The 22091-nt window shown below is 33.8% G+C and overlaps 1 pseudogene; it reads left to right on the top strand.

Moving 5' to 3' along the window:
- The first annotated feature begins 7397 nt into the window (after positions 1 to 7397).
- LOC111744202 lies at positions 7398 to 7516 on the top strand (annotated as a pseudogene).
- The last annotated feature ends 14575 nt before the right edge of the window (positions 7517 to 22091 follow it).

The following is a 22091-nucleotide window of genomic DNA, read 5'->3' as shown; positions in this document are numbered from 1 at the left end:
TGGGGAACAATAGCTTCCCTGCTACTACTTCCTTAAGTAGGCTTTTGCCCCATTATCCTTGCAACCCAATATTGGAAGATATCTGCCCTATTTATTTCTGTCCTTATTCCAACTTTTCTGCCCACAACTGTACTCTCTTCTTATATATCTACCAGATATCTCAGTACTAGTTATCCCTTATCTGTCCCCTTTATCTACCTGACAGCACTTGTTCTAGGTTCCTTGCGACCTCTGTCACAGACTGATTTCTCTCCAGCTGCCTCTAGCATTTTAAAACTGTCCTCTGCATCTGACTACAGCACTTTCTCTTTGAAGACATGTTTTTTTTCTTCTTTTTAACATATTTTTCACTTCCTCTTATCAGTAAGTTTCCTTTTTAAATATTTTTAAAACAAAAGTGAGTCCATTTAAGAAAACATATCAGAAAATAACAGTGCACTTGTCCTACAAATATTTGGTGAATTTTTTATTGTTCCCAGTGATCACTATTTTCTCTTATAATTTACCTAAATTATCACATTAATAGTTTATTTATTTATTCTGCTTGGAGAAGATGCAAATTTTACCAACATGCAATTTTCAAAAAAAAAAAGTTACTACCTTCTGTTTAAAACAACAACAAACAAACAAAAACAACAGGACAATATTTAACAACTGCCAGTCTTACCGAACATGGCTGATAGGTACATTAGCCACCACTTCTGGAAGCTTACTGATAGCCACTTGGTGTTTGGATATGTGAGAAGTTTTCAGATTCCCCTGGAAGAAAATCCTCAAATACAAGAGATTAGAATTGATTTTAAGCAACAACGGGCTTACCTACAATCTTGCAAATCATAGATTTTAATTTCCTATTACTGATATTTGTTTTGTACTTGCCAGCTTAAAGCTCTCCTCTTGAGAGAGAAGAAAGACACAAAATGGGTTTGGTTAGCTATATTGTTAAAGAATATCTGGCTTTAGCAAACTAATTTGCATATTGTTGATTTCTTAAGTATCTGTAAACATGGTATGTAATTACACTTAAAATAATTTAGAAAATAGAATATACATGTCATCATTAATGACCATACTATGCTAATGTATTTGTCTGCAATAGCCTTCTTTACCCAAAAAACACAATTGATTACACTTTTAATTATGTATTTGAAGAGTTTGTATCTGATTATAACTCAAAGCCAGGTTTCCTATGAGATCGTATTGCTGGTCTCGGTGTGTTTCTAATGTTTAACACTAATATTTAATGTTTATTTATACCAGTGTTTGCATTCGGGCTGAAATCCAAATTGAAAGCTCTTTTATAGTGTTCCATCCATCCTGGGAAAATTCTACCCACCTCGGGAAGATCTAATTATATCAAGCAAAACATAAATCTGAACATTATTAATATATTCAATTTTCCTTGTCATAATTAAACTCTGCCTAAAGAAAACATGGAAAATACTTTAATTCATTCAAAAGAATGAGGTTAATGCTGAAGACTGTTATTTCATTCAGGCAATACATAGATATTGGTGATAATAAGCAGTAAATCATGGTGGCAGAGAACATGGCTTCTGGATTTAGAAAGCTTGAGTTAAAATGCTTAATCTAGTGTAATATGTGTCATTTTGGACAATTTAGTCTGTTGGGACAATAAAAATACATATGGCACAACTTTTTGGTAAAACTACAATGATATAATATTTATAAATCACATAGAAAACAGGCTAGATTAGATATAATTTTCAATAATGGTACATAACTACTTGTTAACACTATTTTTTAAATGCCTACATTTTGATGTTAAAATGTTATGTGTGCCAGCAAGTTAAAAACAATAAAATGACATTAACAATAGCACATATCTTGATTCAGGGATCAAAGATAAAGGGCAAAAAGGAATTGTGTCTTTCAACTACATATGCATTTATAATGCCTTGCAAAAGTCATAAAGAATAATAATTCATAATATCTATTGAAAAATCACTGTAGGCCTGGGATGGTATAATCATGACAATACAGCATGCCTCTGATAAAGAAATCATTTGCACATATATCGGGAGTCATAGATTGAAAAATTATATAACTCACTTAAAGCGACTAATTCCATGACAAGAGTGTTACTGGTATTTAAATGCAGACTTTTCAAATGTCACTGTCCATACTTTTAAGCATTATGCACTAGTACATATATATGCAGCGGTGGAAGGTCCATAGTTGGATAGGGAAAACCAATGTGATTCTGAATTCACATAAAGCTCATGTCCACCAATCAAATTTTTAAGAAATCCCAGACAAGACTTGGATCACCTTAGCTTAGATCCCAGAGTTTTCCTGGAGCAACATATATGGCTGAGCAAACAGAACACCACATTAGGATCATTTCGGATCACAGGCCAACCCCACGATCAGGAGGATGTGGTCCAGAGATTGGCAGCCTCCACTAAACCCTATGGATTGAAGAAACTTTTCTCAGAAGATGCTTTTCTTATTGTTCAAGGAGAATAAGTAACTTGTACCCACAAGTAGGGCCTCTCCTGGCCTACTGTACATTTTCTGCATCAGAAGACATTGCCATCCACTAGAAAATATTGTGTTAAGTGGTATGGTTTAGGAAATCAAGCGAGGGATGGATTTGGTACCCCCCACTTTCCCTTTCAGTTGATTGCCTTCTGCCCTGTCCAACATTCTGAAACAACAGAATGAATGCCGGAAGGAGGGAACAGACTCAGGAAAAGAGAAAGGGAGAGATCAGGTAAAGAAGGGAGGATACAGACATTTCTTTCTATATCCACTTAGGAATTTGGCAGAGCACCTCTTGGAGACTTCTAACTTCTGTTTTCTTTCAGCTTGGGAAATACAGATGTTATGATGTGTCCATGGCAGAGAATATATTAGTCTCTCAAACTGTGGTTGGGTACTTTGAACCTGGAAGGAACACTGAATCACGACACCATCCCCAAGTGCCATGGCTTCAGAAGGTTGCCAGTTTTAGTCTCTCTTTTTTATTATTTTTAATATTTATTTTTCAATTAGAGTTGGCATTCAATATTATTTTATATTAGTTTCAGGTGTACAGCATAGTGGTTAGACATTTATATAATTTATGAAGTGATTCCCCGATTAGTCTAGTACCCACCTGGTACCAAACAGTTATTACAGTATTATTGACTATATTCCCTATGCTGTACTTCCCAGCCACGTGACTACATTGTAACTACCAATTTGTGCTTCTTACTTCCTTCACCTTTTTCACTCAGCCCTCCAACCCCCACTCCCATCTGGCAATCACCAGTTTTTTCTCTGCATCTATGAGTCTGCTTCTGTTTTGTTTGTGCATTTATTTTGTTCTTTAGATTCCACATTTAAGTGAAATCATATGGTATTTGTCTTTCTCTGACTTATTTCACTTAGCATAATGCCCTCTAGGTCCATCCATGTTGTGGCAATGCCAGTTTTAGTCTTGTTCTGCACCCTAGTTTAAGCAGGGCGTGTACCATAGCTATCTCTCAAACACAGTCATGAACCAGGACATTTAGGCATATCTCATATGGCTTTTCCATTCCTTTCAATCAATCTCTCATCACTATACAAGATTACTGAGGATCATAAGCATATGACTTAGATCGTTATCATGGCCCTCCAACCTTGCCACCTATTTTCATATGTAAACAGATCCTTTGGGAGCCTGTGATCCTCGCAAGGTCCCTAAAGGGCTCTAAATATTTGGGTTCAATAGGTTTGACAGTTAACTCTGGTTTTACAACCAGAATATTTGACCAATGATAACTCATATATTTTTTTTAGGAGGTTGGATAACATAGGCTTAACTTTATTTGAGATTATCATAATTAATTTTATGTATTCAAAATATAGATATTTTAGATAGATTTGGGCCTTTCTTACCATAAAAGCAGATGACGAAATGGCTTGGGTATAAACTAACACACAGGATTTCATCTAATATGATTACCTATTGGGAAGTCCTCCTGGACTGGTGATGGGAGGTGGAAGTGATGGGAAAAAATGTGATGCAGACCAATTTAGGCTTCAAAAATATTTGGATAAACCTGAGTGTTGCTTAGGAGTGAGGTGAGTAAACAAGATCTTGCTGAACTGGTCATTTTGAAGGAAACCTTTCCTGTTTGGATTTTCACTGTCATTTTCAACACTTGGGTAAATTAATTCAAATTATCAGCTTCTGCAAGTCATCCATCATTACTTGAGATTTACGGCTGCATCACCCAGATTCTGTAGGAACTGTGTCATTTTTATTCTTGTCCTTTCTCTGTAAAAATGAAGAAGCTCACATTAAAATAATACATCGATCACTGGCTCTCTTAGTCACTACGCAATGATTCTGTAGCCAGCATGAATTGCCCTCACTCTGAGATTTTGCACAATGACTTTGTGCTATCATAGCTTAAGAATAAGAAGAGTTATTGTCAAGTTCATTATCTCAGTGGGGAATGTTTGTGATGATGAAACTGCCAACCTTCATCAGGTTGTTCACGCTTCTTCCATTTTATTACCATGACTCAATTCAGTCTCCCTCTGATCATAACTTGTTTTGATTTTAACTCACTTTAAAAGTGAGTCAATTTGATTTTTAAAACCTCGTTGATTTAAACTCATTTTAACATGTTCTGATATAATATCTTATGTATTTTAGCAAAAAAAAAATAGAAAAAAGAAATTGATATCCTCTTGACTCAGCTTTCTTATCAGGAAAATGTAAGAAAGTAGAAAACTGACAAATGTAAAAGTAGCACTAGTTCATTTACTACTTCCAACTACTAACTTTCTTCTGCTATCCTTGAAAATCACTAAACTATTAATTCTCAAATCCCAATCCTGGCCTAATCCAAACTACTTTTAACCCATCCACTTGGCTATGCCCTGACAGTGTGCTATCATATTTCATAGAAATAAAGGAGCTCACTATGATCAACTAGAAGACAGACAGTCCGAACAAAACTGCCAGCTTTTATGAAAGATGATTTATGCCATTCCATTTTTATCACATTGCTCTCTACTAACATGTCCAGCTACTACCTTGTTACATTCTCATTTCACTTAAAGATTTACTCCAATGTCCTCTGACAATATAGAATGCTAGTGGCAATATCTTAGAAACAATTTAGAGTACAATTCTGAAATGTGTAATACTGCTTGCAAGGAACTCACAAATAAAAATAAATAAATAAAAGTAGTTCCTCCAAGGTACTTTTTAACTTGCTCATTTGAAATTCAGAATAAATGTTATCAGATAAAGAGTACTATTATTGGTAGTTAAGTTCCCAGGCGAGCCCCAAATGCACCCAAAAAATCATATATTTGCACTAAAAATCAATAGTAATGAGAAGTTTTGAAATCCTAATCAAAAGCTGAAAATAAAATTGTTTAAGATCAAGTTTTCCATATATCTTTAATATCCATCCTGGAAGGAAATTTAGTTTAACTATAGAAAAGTAATGTGGCAAATAAATCAAAATCAAAAGAGGGCTTCTGGATATTTAAAATTGCAGAGGTATAGCACATTAAAGTTAGATAGAAACCTTAAATCATCTGCATCCCTTGCCTTTCTATTTTTTTCCAATGCCACATCCAATTCCTCAAAGTTAGACATTTAGCTCTATCAACAGTGTTAGTGCAATTAAGTTCTCCCACAAATTCAGGTGTTATAGCTTCAGCTCCCCATCTCAATTCAGTAGGATTTTAAATAAAAGGCCCAACCTTGGCACTGCAACTTTGTATCACTCTAAAAAACTCCTAATTGGCTAATAAGTTACAGGGGACTATGGCTTTTGGATGGTCTCAGTAAATCCTACTATACTTTTAAATTACCTTGCTCCCTCCTAATCCATCACTTCTTAGTCTGTGTTCAAAAATTCTCCCTACGACCCTGACAAGCATTCCATTCCATTTCAAGACCAAAGACTTCATTCAAATATCAAACATTGAGCAGTGAGAGATTGTGCATGGTTTCTCCCATGTTTTCTTTTGCCCAGCTGCTATATCTCCCAGACATTTAACCTTAGACATTCAGTCATTCGGTTTCCCTGATTATAAGAATTTATTAATGCAAAAGCTCATTATCACTCCAAAATGAACTTTTTTTTGATATTATCTCCAGCTTATTAATTCTTCTACTGTCTTTCCTGCTCAATAAATTAATTCTGTGCTATGTTCTGTCTGTTCTCCATTATTTTGTAGCTAAAAGTAAACCTATCATGCAGAGCTGATTTATTAACTATGACTAAAAATATTCAACATAGAATTTAACAATTCTACCTAATGGGATATATCTCTGAACATACGCTGTCAAAATAGTAACTACTTTTAGACATTGTTTCTGTATACTCCCTGTCTTTACTCCTGGTGAGCCATGTAGTATCCCCATCCTTAAAATATCCTATGTATGCACATCATTTCATGTATGAATGCTGACTTTTAGAAGTTTCCTTGGTATTAGGGAACATCTATGATATCTGTACAGATGCTCATTGACTTACATCCGATAAACCCATTGTATGTTGAAAATATTGTAAGTCGAAAATGCATTTTATACATCTAGCCTACTGAATACCATAGCTTAGCCTAGCCTATCATAAACATGTTTAGAACACTTACATGAGCCCGCAGTTGGGCAAAATCATCTAACACACTGCCTGTTTTATAATAAAAGTGTTGAATATCTCATGTAATTTATTATGCATATCAATTTCACACCACCTGTAAAGTCAAACCATCGTAATTCAAATTATGTACAATTAAGTATCAATTTTGCCACTTTCTGGCCTTGTAGATTTAGGCACATAACTTAAACTTCACAATTACTGATTAGGTTTGCATTAGTATTTCTTTTAAAAGACAAGGAAACTAAAACTCATGAGTCTTATTGAAATGCTATATGAGAAAGTTAACTGTCTTTACCATAAAGCTCACTTAATAGGTAAGTAATCTGCTATGGAGTGAATATTTATCTCCTCAAAAATTATATTTTGAAATTCTAATCCCTAATATGGTGGTATTTGGAGATGGGGCCTGAGGGAGGTAATTAGGTCATGAGGGTAGAACCGTTGTGATGGGTTTAGTTCTTTCATAAGAAACTCTAGAGAGCTTGCTTCCTGTCTCTACTCTCTGCCATGTGGGGAATACAGTGAGAACCATCTGCAAACCAGGAAGTGAGCTCTCACTGGACACCTCGATTTTGGACTTCCCAGAATGGTGTTTAAGCTACCAGTCTATGGTTATTTGTTATAGCAGGTCGAACTGATTAAGACATACTTATTGACTAATTATTAATTATGAACTATGAACTATTCTTCAATTGACTGTTTTTTTCCATGTGTGCGTGTGTGTGTGTGTCTGTTGTGGTTTTACATATTTGAATCATAGATCCCTTTAAAATTCTCTACGGCCATGCCACCCTGAACAAGCCCGATCCCATCTGATCTCAGAAGCTAAGCAGGGTTGGGACTGATCAGTACTTGGATGGGAGACTACCTAGGAAGACCAGGTGCTGTAGGAGTGAAAAATAAAAAATAAGGGATTATAAGCTGACAAGGTCCTTGCAATTTGCAAGGTCAACCAAGGGTTCCCTCACCTAAAAAAAAAAAAAAATTCTCTCTCAGGAAAAAGCATGTATTAAACATTTAGTGGTAGGCCATTCAATGGACAAAAATGTGAAAGTTTAAGGAATTAGTGTGTAGCAGAGATTTCTTCAAGATTAGAAAAAATGAAACATTCAAAACAGAACCCAGGTATATGACATAATTGTTAGCTTATAGTGATTGACATTTAACATAGTGTTCACTTACTTTAGTTTGGTTCACTTTTGTTTTAGTAGTCACTTGACCAGTGACATAAAAAGCAAGACACCCTCAACAAGGTTTGCACTAACCTAAAGTGCATCTGACTCCTCATGACACTAAATCTCTAAACATCAGGATTGCCTCTGAGAAATACAAGACTAAAAGTGGGAGTCATGTTTACCTACGGGTATCATCCTTTTAGAGTCTTTTCTTTATTTTTACCAAAAAGTATATATATATAAAGATAAAGTCTTTATAGTAAGATTTTTTAAAAACTACATATAAATGGACTTTATGTATTCTGTGACTGTTCTCAAAATATTTTAAAGATTAATTAACATCGTTATGTATTGATAGATATATTTCATTTAATTTTAATGATAGTATTCAGTTATATGAATATATGGTAATTTATTTTTCTCTTTCTCTATCAATTGATATTTGATTGTTTCTTTTTAACTTTTATTAAGATTGCTACTATGTACTATTCTTGTAGACATGCACAGTTTTCTCTAGAGTGTGTACCCAGGAGATTGGCATATGGTTAATACAGTTAATAGAGTATGCACATGTTCAACTTCGCTAGATAATGCTTATCTCTTTCACAAAGTGCTTGAATTAATTTCTTTCTCTTCAGTGAAAGGTGTGAGAGTGAAGTGTTCCCATATCTCCATATGTGCCAACACATAATATTTTCAAATACAGTATTTTATTTTTGCCAGACTGCTGGATGTTTAAAGCAGTAAACTATTGTCATTTTAATGTGCATTTCTCCAGCTGGCAGTGAGTTCAACATCTTTCCATGTTGATAAATTGGCTATTTATATATCTGCCTTTGTGAAGTAACTATTTAAATAGTTTGGCTAGTATTTTTGTTTGAATTTTCTGGACATTCTCTATTGTTATATCTTTCTATCTTACATGTTTTATACACATGCTCTCCAAGATGGTTGCCTTTAAAAATAAAGAGTCTTTTAATAAACAGATATTCTCAATTTTAATGTAGTTACATTTATTAATTTCTTCCTTCATTAGTAGCATGTTTTGAGTCTCAAGAAAACTTTCGCTAACTTGAGGTCACCAAGATATTCTCATAGACTACCTTCCAATACTTTTTGTATTACCTTTCTTAATTAGGTAGTTAGTCCATCTGGAAGAAATTTGAGTGGGGATCAAATTTCTTGCGATTCCCCTTCTGGATGCTGTTATTGCAACACCAATTATTGAAAAAACCCTATTTTCCCTGCTACTCTTCAGTGACCCTTGCTATATATCAAGCATCTGTATATGTGTGATCTATTTCCAGGCTCTCTATTATCTATCCCTGCACCAATACTGCTCTCTCAAAATTTATATAGGTTTATAATAATTAATAATAATAATAATATTTTGTAGAACAAGTTATCCATCTATAGTATTCGTCTTCAAGATTACCTAGGCCATTATTGACTCTTTGCAAATGATTTTGTATAAATTTGAGAATTAGCTTTCTCCCAAGATATGTATTGTGATTGGGTTCAGATTATGTTAAAAGTATAAGTCAATTTGAAGAGACTTAAAATTTCACAATATTAAGACTTCCTATCCAATGTGATATATCAATAATTTATTAAATTATCTAATACATGTCCTTTAAGTTTAATAATTTTTGAAGAGTTATTACCCATTATATATTTATTCCTATGTATGTTTTATTTCTTATGATATATAAATTATTTTTTAAAATTTTTTTCTACGAGGTTTTTTGGTTGGTATACATAAATTCAATTGATTATTCTACAATATTTTGTGTTTAGAAAGCTTGCAAACTTCTCATAACATTAGTAATATCTGTGTTGACTTTTTTAAAATTTTCTAAACACATATCATCTAAAAATTGTAGCAACTTTGATTCTTTTCAATCAATCCTTAAACATTGATTTACATTTGTTGCTTTAATAAGAAGGTCAAGGTTTCCAGTAGAAAGGTAAATAGAAGTAGAGATTGGGACAACTTTTTCTTGTTGGTGAATTTAAAGAGAAACCTTTCAACTAAATGTGAGGTTGGCTGTAGTTTTTCTAAAGATATATTTATCAGGATGAAAAGTTTCTTTTTGATCTCAATTTGTTAATGTCTTATTGTGAGTGAATATTGAAGTTTATCCAAAAATCTATTAAATGACCACAATTAAAATTTTTTTAACTGCTATGAGGTGCATTACATTAATCAGTAGTATAGTAACTTCTGAGAAAATAATTCTAATATCTTTAAAAAGGCTTAAATTATTAAGAAACATCAGTCATACCATGGGGTCCAAGCATATTTTCTCTATTCCCAGTTTTTCGTCTATTTTTAAATCTTCCCATAAACACATTGAATTTTACCTGTGTTTTGTAATGGAAGTGCTCTGTTCATCTCACTAAAGAGATATCTCAATTCTTCAGATTGTTGTGACAAATTTCTCCTAATATTTATAAATTCAGTAGATCAGATACAAGCAACAAATTATTATATTTGTGATATTATTTTTTGTGCAATACTGTGCTTACTTTGAAAATTAACAGCTTATATATATGAGCTGATAGTATTTGAATGTATAGGTTAGAAAACTGTTCTATAACTAAACGTAGTTTCCTACTTTGAGCCCTAAGAATTCATTCACATGTGAAAAGTAGATGGTCAGTCAATTCATGAAACAATAAAGAACAATAAAGACTACTACTCTATAAAAATCTTGTGAACACAAGATAAACTGCAAAATACGCAAGGGTATTGGATATAATACGTTTACAGCACATTTTTAAAATACACAACTAGAATAAAAAGAGGCAGAGAGAGATAGAGGTATTTTTCAGAGCCCAAAAAACTAAAGCAGGAATCCAGATAGGTAAGCTGGATAAAGACTTAGGACATACGCTAAGACCTGGGTAAAGAGACAAAAATTTCTGTAATATATGTTAAATGTCTTAATCACAACATTAGAGGTCAAAGATGATTAGCTTTTGAACACAATGTTTACATCTATTATATTTTTGTAACTTATAAACTCACCATCAATACAGTTTATGCCTACTGGTTTATTTAGTCTGGTACAAGAGTGCCTTAAAGATGATTCAATAAGATAACCAAGAAATATGAGTGGTAAAACTCATAAAATATGTACTTGTATGTATATAACTATTTTTCATTAAATTATCAGTTATGTACAGGGAAAATTTTCAATTTGATCAAATAAACAGTATGATTTTATTCTCAACCATTTTCTGACAAACTTGGCATGGAAAGAAATAATCTTAGAGCTTATCCAATTCTTCATTAATACAATTTGATATTGTATAATTCTGAATAATTATTATACACTCAATATAATGACAAATACACATTGAGAGTACATTTTAGTTAATTTAGCTAGAATTTTTAGCATAGACTTTGGTATTATTCTTTGTAGATAATAATCCATCAATTGTAATCAGATCTCAGATGTATTGTTTAATGAAGGATAACCATATCTGACCTTTACCTTTTGTTGGTGCATGACTACTAAAGGGACTGCATCAGTTTTTTTTTTTTTTAATTTAATTCCCTTCCCACATACCCATACACTTCTGAAAATAATGAACCTTATCGTCATGCCAGTAATCCTTTTATAAACATAAAGAATTATATTAATGAATGAAGCTGCAGCACCGTTAGGCAAGGAATGCTTTGTTTCAGAAGCACTGTCAGATGAAGTCAGATATATTTATGCAGTGTGAAGGAGCAGATACATGCCTGAAGCCCTTGGAGGTGGGGAACTGGCATTTTTTTGATTCAAATGGGACTCTAACAGATTCAAAATCCCCAGTGATTGCATCTCTACTTTGCTTAGTTTCAAGCACTGCTATAAAATATTGTATGATAATTAGTTTCAATACAGTTGTAAGCTTTTATTTTTAAATGGCCTACATGTTTAATTTACTCAGTATGCCTTAAATCTTACCAGATTGTGTCACAATAACAGCTGCTTTTTAAAGTCTCAACTGGGACAGTAGTTGAAAGTCCTTGAAAAGTAAATGGCATATATTCAATTAAGCTAAAGAAATTGCTAAAACAAGTATTATTTAGTGGGCTTTTAATTAGATGACTTCTCTTACATTGGTGGTCTGAAAGGGATTTTGCAGGCTCCCAAGATTGGGCTAGTTAGAAATAAGACCGTACAAATGCCACTTACCTCTTATCTTGAGAGAGCTCATTCACAGGTTGGGTATTTCTTTGTCATCAGCATCCATATGTCTGGCATTACACCATTAATTCCTCAAATGATGCTCAAGAGGTAAAATGAGGTAGATCATCTTTAGGTGGTAAATCAAAGAGAAAAGACTTTTTGGTCATGAGACACAGTGATCTTTAACCTTATACCCCAAGAATTTTCCAACATTAGGACAGAGTGGCTGAACCATGATTAGGATTTCTTCCTTGCTTGAAATTTGCTAAAGCAGAAAGAACATTCACCCTCTTCTCCATTGGAGTTATTCACAGTCTCTCAGTGGGTCTTACTTGTATTTCAATAAAAGGCCTTTTATGTTTTGACCCCTGTTTATCTTACTAGCCTTACTCCTTTTTACCACTGCTGCCAAAATTTTAAGTTTCAATTCTGGTGATACTGAGCTTTTTATTATTTTCAAAATCATAATGTTTTTCAGTTTCTTTGTAATTTTTCTCACCACTTGAGATGAGCTTTCATGTGAGAAACTCTGTTCAAGATATTACTTTAGCATAACCTTCTCCATGACTCTTCTCAAGATTCAATATGCTTCATCCTAACAAGTCTCCCACCCCTGACAGTGAATCTCTTGTTTTCATTTGTCGATTCTGTCTGAACACATATCTATGCTGTAAATGTCTATTTCACACAATAGATGACAAGATTTTTTTGGTTAAGGATTTTATGTGGTTCAGATATTTTTTCCATTATATATACTATATATTCAATAAAAGTTGGTTGAACTAAACTTTATCAATACATTCTTTATTCTTCCCACAAACAAACTTGCCAATTATTGATTCACTGCTTCAAGTACAAAAGGAAGCAACACAAACACACATACACACATGAGTTGGTATTAATATAGAAAAATCATGGGATCATGGCTTTTATACCTAGGTCAATTCTTATTTCTTCCACCTCCTATAAATCAGGTCAAAAATACGATAAACTTTCTAAACTTCTGTTTCCTTTTCTGTAAATAGGGGTATGAGTTACGTTTCCTTCAAAGGATTACCTTAAACAATTAAATGATCAATATAAAAGAATGTTGTAGGTCATATGACCAAAAACAATTGATGTACTGAATTCCAGGCACTTTATTCACATTACCTAATTGGATTGTCACTACAAACCAATGCAATAATGCTTTTATCAGTCCTATTTACTAATGAGTGAAGTGAGGTTTAGACAAGTCAAGGACTTTGCTTAATAGCAAAGAAGGAGATTAACTCTAGAAACCATACATTTAACCATTATGATACAAAAAAATAAAGGATACTGACACAGAGATATTTGTTCAGTATATGCTCAATAGCAGCCTCTACAGTATAGTGTCAACTATTAAAGGTAAAACATCATGAAGCTGGAAAACTGCAGACCTGTTGGAATTGCTTCATCCATAGTATAACTTAGTGATTAAGAACAAAAATAAGTTGGCCATGCCTTTTTCAAAAAGTAATCTAACATATATAATAAACATATGTAATAAACTTGGCACATATCAAGGAGAAAAAGTTAGTAAAATAATCTGAGAAATATAAATCATGATTTGTGTATTAAGTTAATAAAAATCAGAACTAAAGGTTGTCATTCAATTTCATAATTCTTCCACCAGGTAATTGTCATTAATGGCTGAGAAGAGACATGTCTTGCTTATTAAAGACAAAGCACATCTGTTTAACTATTTATTTTCAGAGTCCAGAGATTCCATACTATGTTCCAATTACTAAGTCAATTCCAAACCGCCTATTCTTGTTACCTCTGTGTCTGGGTTCTCTCTCTTCACTTTCCTTTTCCAATATGCTCCTCTTCCTTATTGACATTCATAGTATATGTAGTTCTTGGCTACATTCCATCTTTCTTGTCTTCCAAATCTTACCCTCAGATCCCTCCCTGAATTGTATTCATATAACAACTTATAAAAGCGAAGTGAATAATAATAATGAGTGCTTAACATATCTCATTTATATTATTAAACATTTTTAAAAATCTATTTTCTCCTTATCATTCAATCCTAAAAATTAGGGATTATTAGCATCATTATAAATTAAGAAATTGAAGCTTGATTTTTCATGGTCAGGCTGCTAAAAAAACACACAGCTTGTGTCTGAGCTCTGGTCTGTCTCACTTCCAACGAGAACTGTCACTCTTTATCGCCTCCCTGACTGAGTCACACTTACTGTATTCAATAAACGAGCATTGAGCATCTCTTTCATTCTAAGTATGGCATTTATTATTGAGGATTCAAAATATAATAATAAAACACAGAGATTTGGAGAAAGAACTCTGGATGACCAAGTAGTGGAGATAAAGGGAGAGCACTGAAGGTAAGTCAGACACCATGGCTAAAACTCCAGAACCTTATCCATCTAGAATTCTGTAACATGTTTTCCACTTATGAGACGCTAGTCAGCATGTGAGTATCAGTGGATAGCTAATTTTCTCCTCACTTTTGGTAGCTCTGCAAAAAATCAGCTCAACAGGACTGAATTAATTTAATGGAAAACGAGGTGGAAAATAAGCAACGGGCTCTGAAGTCTCTATTTTTAACGAGGCTATTTTCTTCACTAAAAAGCTTCCATTGTTGCATAGTTGTCTAGATTATTCCTGACCTCTCATGAATATGTACAGAGTTCTCCACTAAAACCTTCACTGTGGTGTGTCCAGGCCAGCCTAAGTATTCCTCTTTGGGACAATAATAGTTTGGGATATCACATGCATTCTGCTACACTTCTCCTTGTAAATCTCCCACCAAAAAAAATATGTTACATTTGTACTATGGTAGGGAACTAGTCATACATATGTGTGTGTTTTCTTTGTGTGGCCTCACCCATTTCAACAAAACAAAAATAACACTATTTTAAAATGTACTATACTTTAAACTATTACATATCATTAATAATAGTTGCATTTTTTTTGACAGCCACAATAAGGAAGTTATTATACATACATTACAATCTTGCAAAGTAGGTGTCATTAACATCCATCTTTTCCAGCAAAGACTATAAGGTTCAAAGAATTATGTTAATATTTTCTATATTACACATTGATAGTCTATTATACATTAGAACCTGGTGATACAGCTCCTGCAATATAAATGGACACACTTTTGTCTTTATAGAGTGAGGAGAGGAGACAAACAAATATTCCTTCAAACAATACATAATGACATATTGTGATGTATGATTAAGCAAAAGAAATAGTACCACGATAAATCAAAACAGTGTTCAATTTAGGGGATTAGAAAAGGTACAACTGAGAAAATGACACTTGAGAAGAGATCCTGAATATAAATAAAATCAGAAAGATGAACTGTATATGAGGAAAATAATCAAGGTAGAGAAACTAAATGAAATTCTTAGGTGGGAACATTTCTGAGGAAGACAAGAAAAAAAGGTGAAGGAGGCATGTGGGACTAGAGTCTAGCAGGTGATAGAAAAATGGCATGAGATGGAAGTGAAAATATAGGATGGGGCTACTTCACAGAGGGCTTTAATTGTAATTCTGAGGATTACTGATTGTAGTCTAAAGGTAGTAGAAAGATAACAAAAAGTTTTAATGGACAATAATACGATCAAGTTTGCATTTTTACAATCTCATTCAAATTGCTCCATGAGGAAAAAATCCAGGAACAAGGAATGGAAACCAGGTCTGCCTAGCTCTAATGCTTGGCTCTTTTCACTACACCTCATTGCCTCCAGCATCCATTATTGCATTTGCTTTTCAAAGTAAACTTGTGGAGTGGAAAAGCAGGAATTATTATTTGCCTTTTATACATATTGAAACTAGTATTTAAAAAAGGATGCAGGTGGTCAAAAGGTATAAACTTCCAGTTATAAACTAAGTAAGTCCTAAGATGTAACATGCAGCATGGTGCCTATAAACGTCTTGCTTATTTGTGAGTTGCTAAGAAAGTAGATCTTAAATGTCCTAATCACAAGAAAAAAAACATTTGTTCCTATGTATGATGATGGATGTTAAACTAGACTTATTTTAGTTACGATTTTGCAATATATACCTATATAGGAACATTATGTTGTATACCTGAAACTAATATAATGTTATATGTTGACTACATCTCAATAAAATTTTTTAAAAGAAATATACAAGGCCAAGGTCTTTTTAATGCCAGCGACAACATAATATGGTTAATGAGCTAATGAATAATGGCTAAGAGTGACCACGGGCCTGCCTATTGCCAGGTTCTGTACTAAGAATCTCATGTGTATTAGCTCCTTGAATTGAAGGAGGAGGAGGAGGAAGAGGAAGAGGAGGAGGAGGAGGAGGAGGAAGAGGAAGAGGAAGAGGAAGAGGAAGAAAGAGGAGGAGGAGGAGGAATAAGGATTTACTAGCTATTTTCTGAAGAGAAAGCTGTGGCACAGGAAAATTAAGTAACTTTCCCAAGTACAAATACAATTACAATTCAGCTATGTCATTCTAGAGCTTAGATTCATGATCGCTACTCTCTTATGGGTTAGATTACTATACTGGGTCATTCCTCAGCAGCACAAAATGTGTATAGGCTCTTCTCGTTTACATAAAAATTGACTGGCAAGCTTAATTCTTCCTTGTGCAACAGTACAAGAGTCATGATGAATGTTTACAGTAACTACCATTCGATGGACTTGCTAAAACTTAATAATTGAATGTTAGGGTATGCATGTAATTTTTCATTCAGATTTTACTGGTGTTTATCACAGATAAATATTTTTAGTGATGATAAAGTAATATAATCATGACTGAGTATAATACAAACTATCCATAAAGGTCCTTGGACACAAATGATAGACTAAATATAAATATTCTCCCGAAATCTCCTAGAAATAAAAGCAAAGTAATCTTTCTTAAATACATACTACATTATTTTTAGAGTAAGTATGTACTATTAGGTTATATGCTCCAAATTTTTAGCTTCATTTAGCATATATGTTTGGTTTCTTTCAATGAGAAATAAGGATTTCTTACTTATATATGAATATTCCTTATCTGCTTGACAAAGGCTCCCCAATTAAAAAAATTATGTAAACCTATAAATTATTGGTTTAGTGCATAACGTATTACATGATCAGATATTTGAATCAGCTTAAAATTTATAATGCTATAAACAATTGTAAGTGTATACATTAAATTTAATAAAATTAGAATAAAGTGTTATTTTTAATTCATATAATGATATTTAGATGTTAGGACAAATGCTGGTGTCTCCTGCCTTTGAAAGTCATCATCACTCCTGGTCCAGTATGGCCACCCTTAAGCTATCTCTAAAATCACCTTCCATGGGACTTTTAATGAGTAAAATTAAAAGTACTTATTTTTTTCACTGTTAATCAGGTTTTATCTTACTTACACGTCTTTATTTTAATTGGCAGAGATATTGCACAAAAATAATGTACTGAAATCTTAGACTCTCCAAGCTAGCGAACAGCAATAATGTAGCTACGGAAAGAGACAACTCTCTCTTTTAGATGGAACAAATAGTAGGAAGAATGTCACCTAAAGATTGCTACTGTTAGCTTTCATACCTTCTTTCTCACTAGTGTAATCTATGACATGTGGTATTTGGGAAATGCTATTCGAATTAATAAAATTGGAATGCAATGGTGAGAAATGGTGAAGCCAGGGGACCTAGAAACTGGTAGACATTCATCCTGGACCAGTTCTATCCCAGGGTTCAGGATTCCCCACTCTCATGAAGGCACGTGACTGCAGCACGTGTCTTCTCTTCACTGACTAAATTATAGACCCCAGAACCAGCCATAGAAATTGGAACTATCTCTGCCTTTACAAATAATGCACCAGCTGGAGCATGATGTATATCTTCATTAACAAAATTGGGGCATGGTATTCAAGAGACTTTCCAATCACTGGTTCATTGTCTGTCAATTTCAATTTAGCCAGAGCTAGTTTTAGCTAGGGAGTAAATTGTATTATATTGGCAGGGAGCTTAGTGGTAGTGGTCATGCCAAAAGTCTTAATTAAGCATCAAAGAGCGATGTTATTTATATATGCTTTAAAAAATGTAGCTCAGGCTTCAGGCAAGTAACCCTATGAATTTTCCTGAAGATCTTATAATTTATGACAAAATAAAAACAGTCCCTTGACTTTGAAAATAAATTTTTTACTGTTTTCTTTTTAAAATTATATTTTGTACATCGCAAGACCATGATATACAAAATAATTCATTAATCCACGGAGTCAATGGTTGATTTATTTTTTAAGAGAAATATTCAACTGAGATGAGCTCATTACAGAAAACATTTTCAGTGAACACGAAATCAATTTTTTTAATGGTTTCCTGAGTAGTTTCCCTAAGGGTTTTATTACTATTCGTCCTCTTCTTTATGTAATTCAAGAAGTTCTTAACCTAGGGCCAATGAATGCTCTTAGGAGAACATGAATTCCCTGATATTGAATGTAAAATTTTGGATGTAGGAGTGTATAGGGCATAAAGAGATGAGGACTTTTGGGACTTTACAAAATGGATCCTATGGGAGCCATGACATTAATGTCAACTTGCACATAATGAGAATGCCCTTAAGGTGTGACTGGAATGCCTAACATCATAGAAATGTCGGCCCCCATCTTCAGGAGCCGATGAGCATGAGAATCCCACCTTGTAAGGTCCATGTAAGCTGAATACCCTTAAGCTAACAGATGATGCTCAAGCCTGACTCGTAAGCATCATGGACAGGTGCACTAGAGCAGAGGACTCTGACCTTCTGACCCTTTGCAGCTGCTGCCTTGGGACCAACTGCACCACCAGTCAACAGAGCTTGCTTTGGAGATGCTAAGAACTTTCATTCCTTCACTCTGTCACGTAAGACTCTGTACTTCCCCTCTCTGTGTGCTGTGTGTTAACCTGCATGGGTACCTGATCAGTTTGTCTGAGAAGGTTCCACTCAGTAACCCTGGCATTGTGGAAAGACACAAACATATCCAAGGGTGTTACTTCTGTAGCTGCTTTTCTTGCTCATGACAATGTCATAGATTTACTCTAATTCTCAAAGGTGTTATTTGTAATAACAATCAAAAATTAATAAACACTACTCTAAAATCTTTTCTAGGATATTTTAAGTATCTTTGTGGTTTTAATGAATACACTGACACCTTCAAAGTATATACCAAGGACATCACTCTAACCTGAGTAACAATTCTATAGAAACCCAAATGTAAATACAGAAAGCATTTACAATTCTCTTAAATTCACTAATCCTACTATGTTTACTACCCCATCTTCTACCCAATCACTAAAATCACAAACGAAAAAACACAGATCTGCAACTCTTTCATTTTCCCTCACCTCTTGCACACATACATCAAGTTCAATGTAGAATGATTTTTCTATGCATGACAAATGTACTTCTTTTTTTTTTTCTTCGTCACTCTCACTTGTTTAAGTCTTAATATTTATCTGCCAGGACGAGTGCAATAGCTTACAAATTAGTTTCCCTGACTCTAATATTCTCTCTTAAATCCAATCTCTGTACACTTATCTAAATGTTATTTCCAAACTGCAAACCTGACCATGTCATTCTTTTGCTAATTACGCTTTCATGGCTGTTTTTATTCATAGGATAAGGTGAAATAAGTTGCTATGGCATTCAAAGCTCCCTATGAGCAGGCAGACCCCTGCCTCGGGTCTGCTGGTATGCCGCTATCCACAGTGCCCACCATACTATCTAAACAGCATTCTTTACCTAATTGCTTTCCATTCTATCTTTGCCTCTACCATAGCTTATATATACCAGATTTTTCTGTTACTTCAAACTAAAGGGTATTTCCTGAACACATTGATCTTTCTCTACTCCATATCCTTGCACATGATACTGACTCCTTGTACAGTGGTTTTCCTTGCTTGAGTAGCCTGGTTCAAACACCAAACATCATTTTCCAGATTCTCTTCCCTTAATAGCAGCAACTGGAAACATCATTACGTATCTTTTTCCTATGATTCCAAACAAACTAGGTCAAATCTTCACTACAAGTTTGACCTATACCTATATGTCAAACCTATACTACTTACAGAAAATAAAGTACCTGCTCTCTCTCCTAGTTAACTGAGAGGTTCTTGTGGATGACCTGATTTTTTTTTCATCTTTGTTTCAACAGTGTCTGGCCCACAGAAATGACTCAATAAGTGTTCTGAAATAATGGATGAAAATAGGTACATGCAACATACATGTATAATGGGAACCTTTCCCTGAGCAAACCTTAATTTTATCCTTCACAAAAGATGACCCAAGCCATCATCGCTTAGGTAGACATCTTGGATTCCTTCTCAGATGTGTCACTCAAATAGACATTAATTACCAAACCCAAAATTCATATCTTCCTTGCGATCATGTAAACATGCTCGTGTATTTTTCCTCAAATTTTACCAAACTAAAGCAAAGACAAAACTATAATGATCTGCAGTTTGCAACCTACCTTCAATTCCAGCTCATTTTTAAAAGATATTGATATCACATACACAAACACACACACACATATACACGTGCACACATATATGGAAAAAGAGATGGGAAGAAGATCATTATTTTTATTTCTATTTGCTTTTTTTTTTATTTGGAGGATTTTGCGAATTTTATTCAGGGATAGGGAAATCCAGTTAAATTTTGCAAAGTCAACAATTATGGGAAACAAATTTGTAGTAATGCATTTTGGTTATTTTTTTAAATATCCAGGCAATTTACTGACATACAAAATACATTTAATATGTAGGCTTATCAGGAGAAACTATTTTCTGACCTCTATTTCTTATCAGACACTTTCCTGAACTTTTAAATAGCATTTTCATTTTCTATGTACTCAGCAGTAATTCTCAGAGTAAAGCACACTACATTTAAAACTTACCTTTCATTCTCAGTTTTCATTTTTGGGAGAAACACGTGGTTTTAAATTAGAATGTATGACAGTAGTTAGAAAACCTATCGATACTGACAAAAAATAGTAATAAGAGAAAGTTGATTTTCCCATCTATCATGTTTGAACACAATCCAGTTCGTAAGATTTTCTTTTCCTAAGGACAACTACCCAGGTTTTACACTGATACATTCTGAAAACGTAAACTGAAGTTGGGCATTTACAGCCCTGTACAAAGTATCTAATTCCTGTAGCACCCAGGGCAAAGCCTCCTTTGAGATTTGCATAATCCATCACTGGTAAAGGATCACTCAGAGGCAGAAGCTGTAGGAACCCACTGTGAAGGCACTTCTCATTCACTGTGAATTCTGAACTTTGTTTAGATTTAATAATAAAATGGCATTAAAACATTATTACCATGTCTAGAAACATCTTAAAATTACATGTCTATGAAATTACGTCATATATACGAATTTGACTAAGCTAATATTTATTAATTTGGTTTATTTAGTAAGCATTTCATGGGTTCCTGTTCTATGCCAAACACTGAGCTATGTCTTAGTATTTCAAAGGTTAATATGAGATAGAGTCTATGTTCCAGAATCACAAATGCTAATAAAGGAAGATGTTTTTAATTTTATACACACACACACACACACACACACACACACCAAAGTGTGCTAATGTGGCAGTTAAAGTACATAATAAGTCCATCATGAATTCTTATTAAATAAGCACAGGGCAAATTTTAAAATATTTTCATCATATATAATGAAAGTATTGAAGTCTCAAAGGTAGACAATGGATTCACTTACGTTTGACAGGAAATTGAATAACACTGTATCGATCAGACACTATTGAAAAGAGCATTCCAAGTAGAGAGAAGATTCTGTGGATAGATAAGAGAAAGGTAAAGATGTTATTTTTGGAAAAGTATATACAAAGTAGAGTGATGGAAGGTGGGGCTGAGTGTGAGGCAGTGAGCAAATAAGTGTGATTTCATGTAAAAAAGAAATATTTGAGGTTAATTCTTACTGGATGTGGTGGGGGAAGTCATTGTGTTCCATATAGATGTTAAAAATTTAATTATTTAACAAAAAGAAAACCGCATACTTTAAGCATGGAAATGACATGTTTATATTTGTATTGGAGAGAAATTATTCAACCATTGTATGGAGAGTTGTCTGAAGAAAGGAGGGAGCATA

This window comes from Pteropus vampyrus, unplaced genomic scaffold, assembly GCF_000151845.1.
Source record: "Pteropus vampyrus isolate Shadow unplaced genomic scaffold, Pvam_2.0 Scaffold5, whole genome shotgun sequence".
In the NCBI taxonomy this organism is placed as follows: Eukaryota; Metazoa; Chordata; class Mammalia; order Chiroptera; family Pteropodidae; genus Pteropus; species Pteropus vampyrus.
Note: the sequence above shows the minus strand (reverse complement) of the source record. Positions and strands in the feature narration are given on the sequence as shown.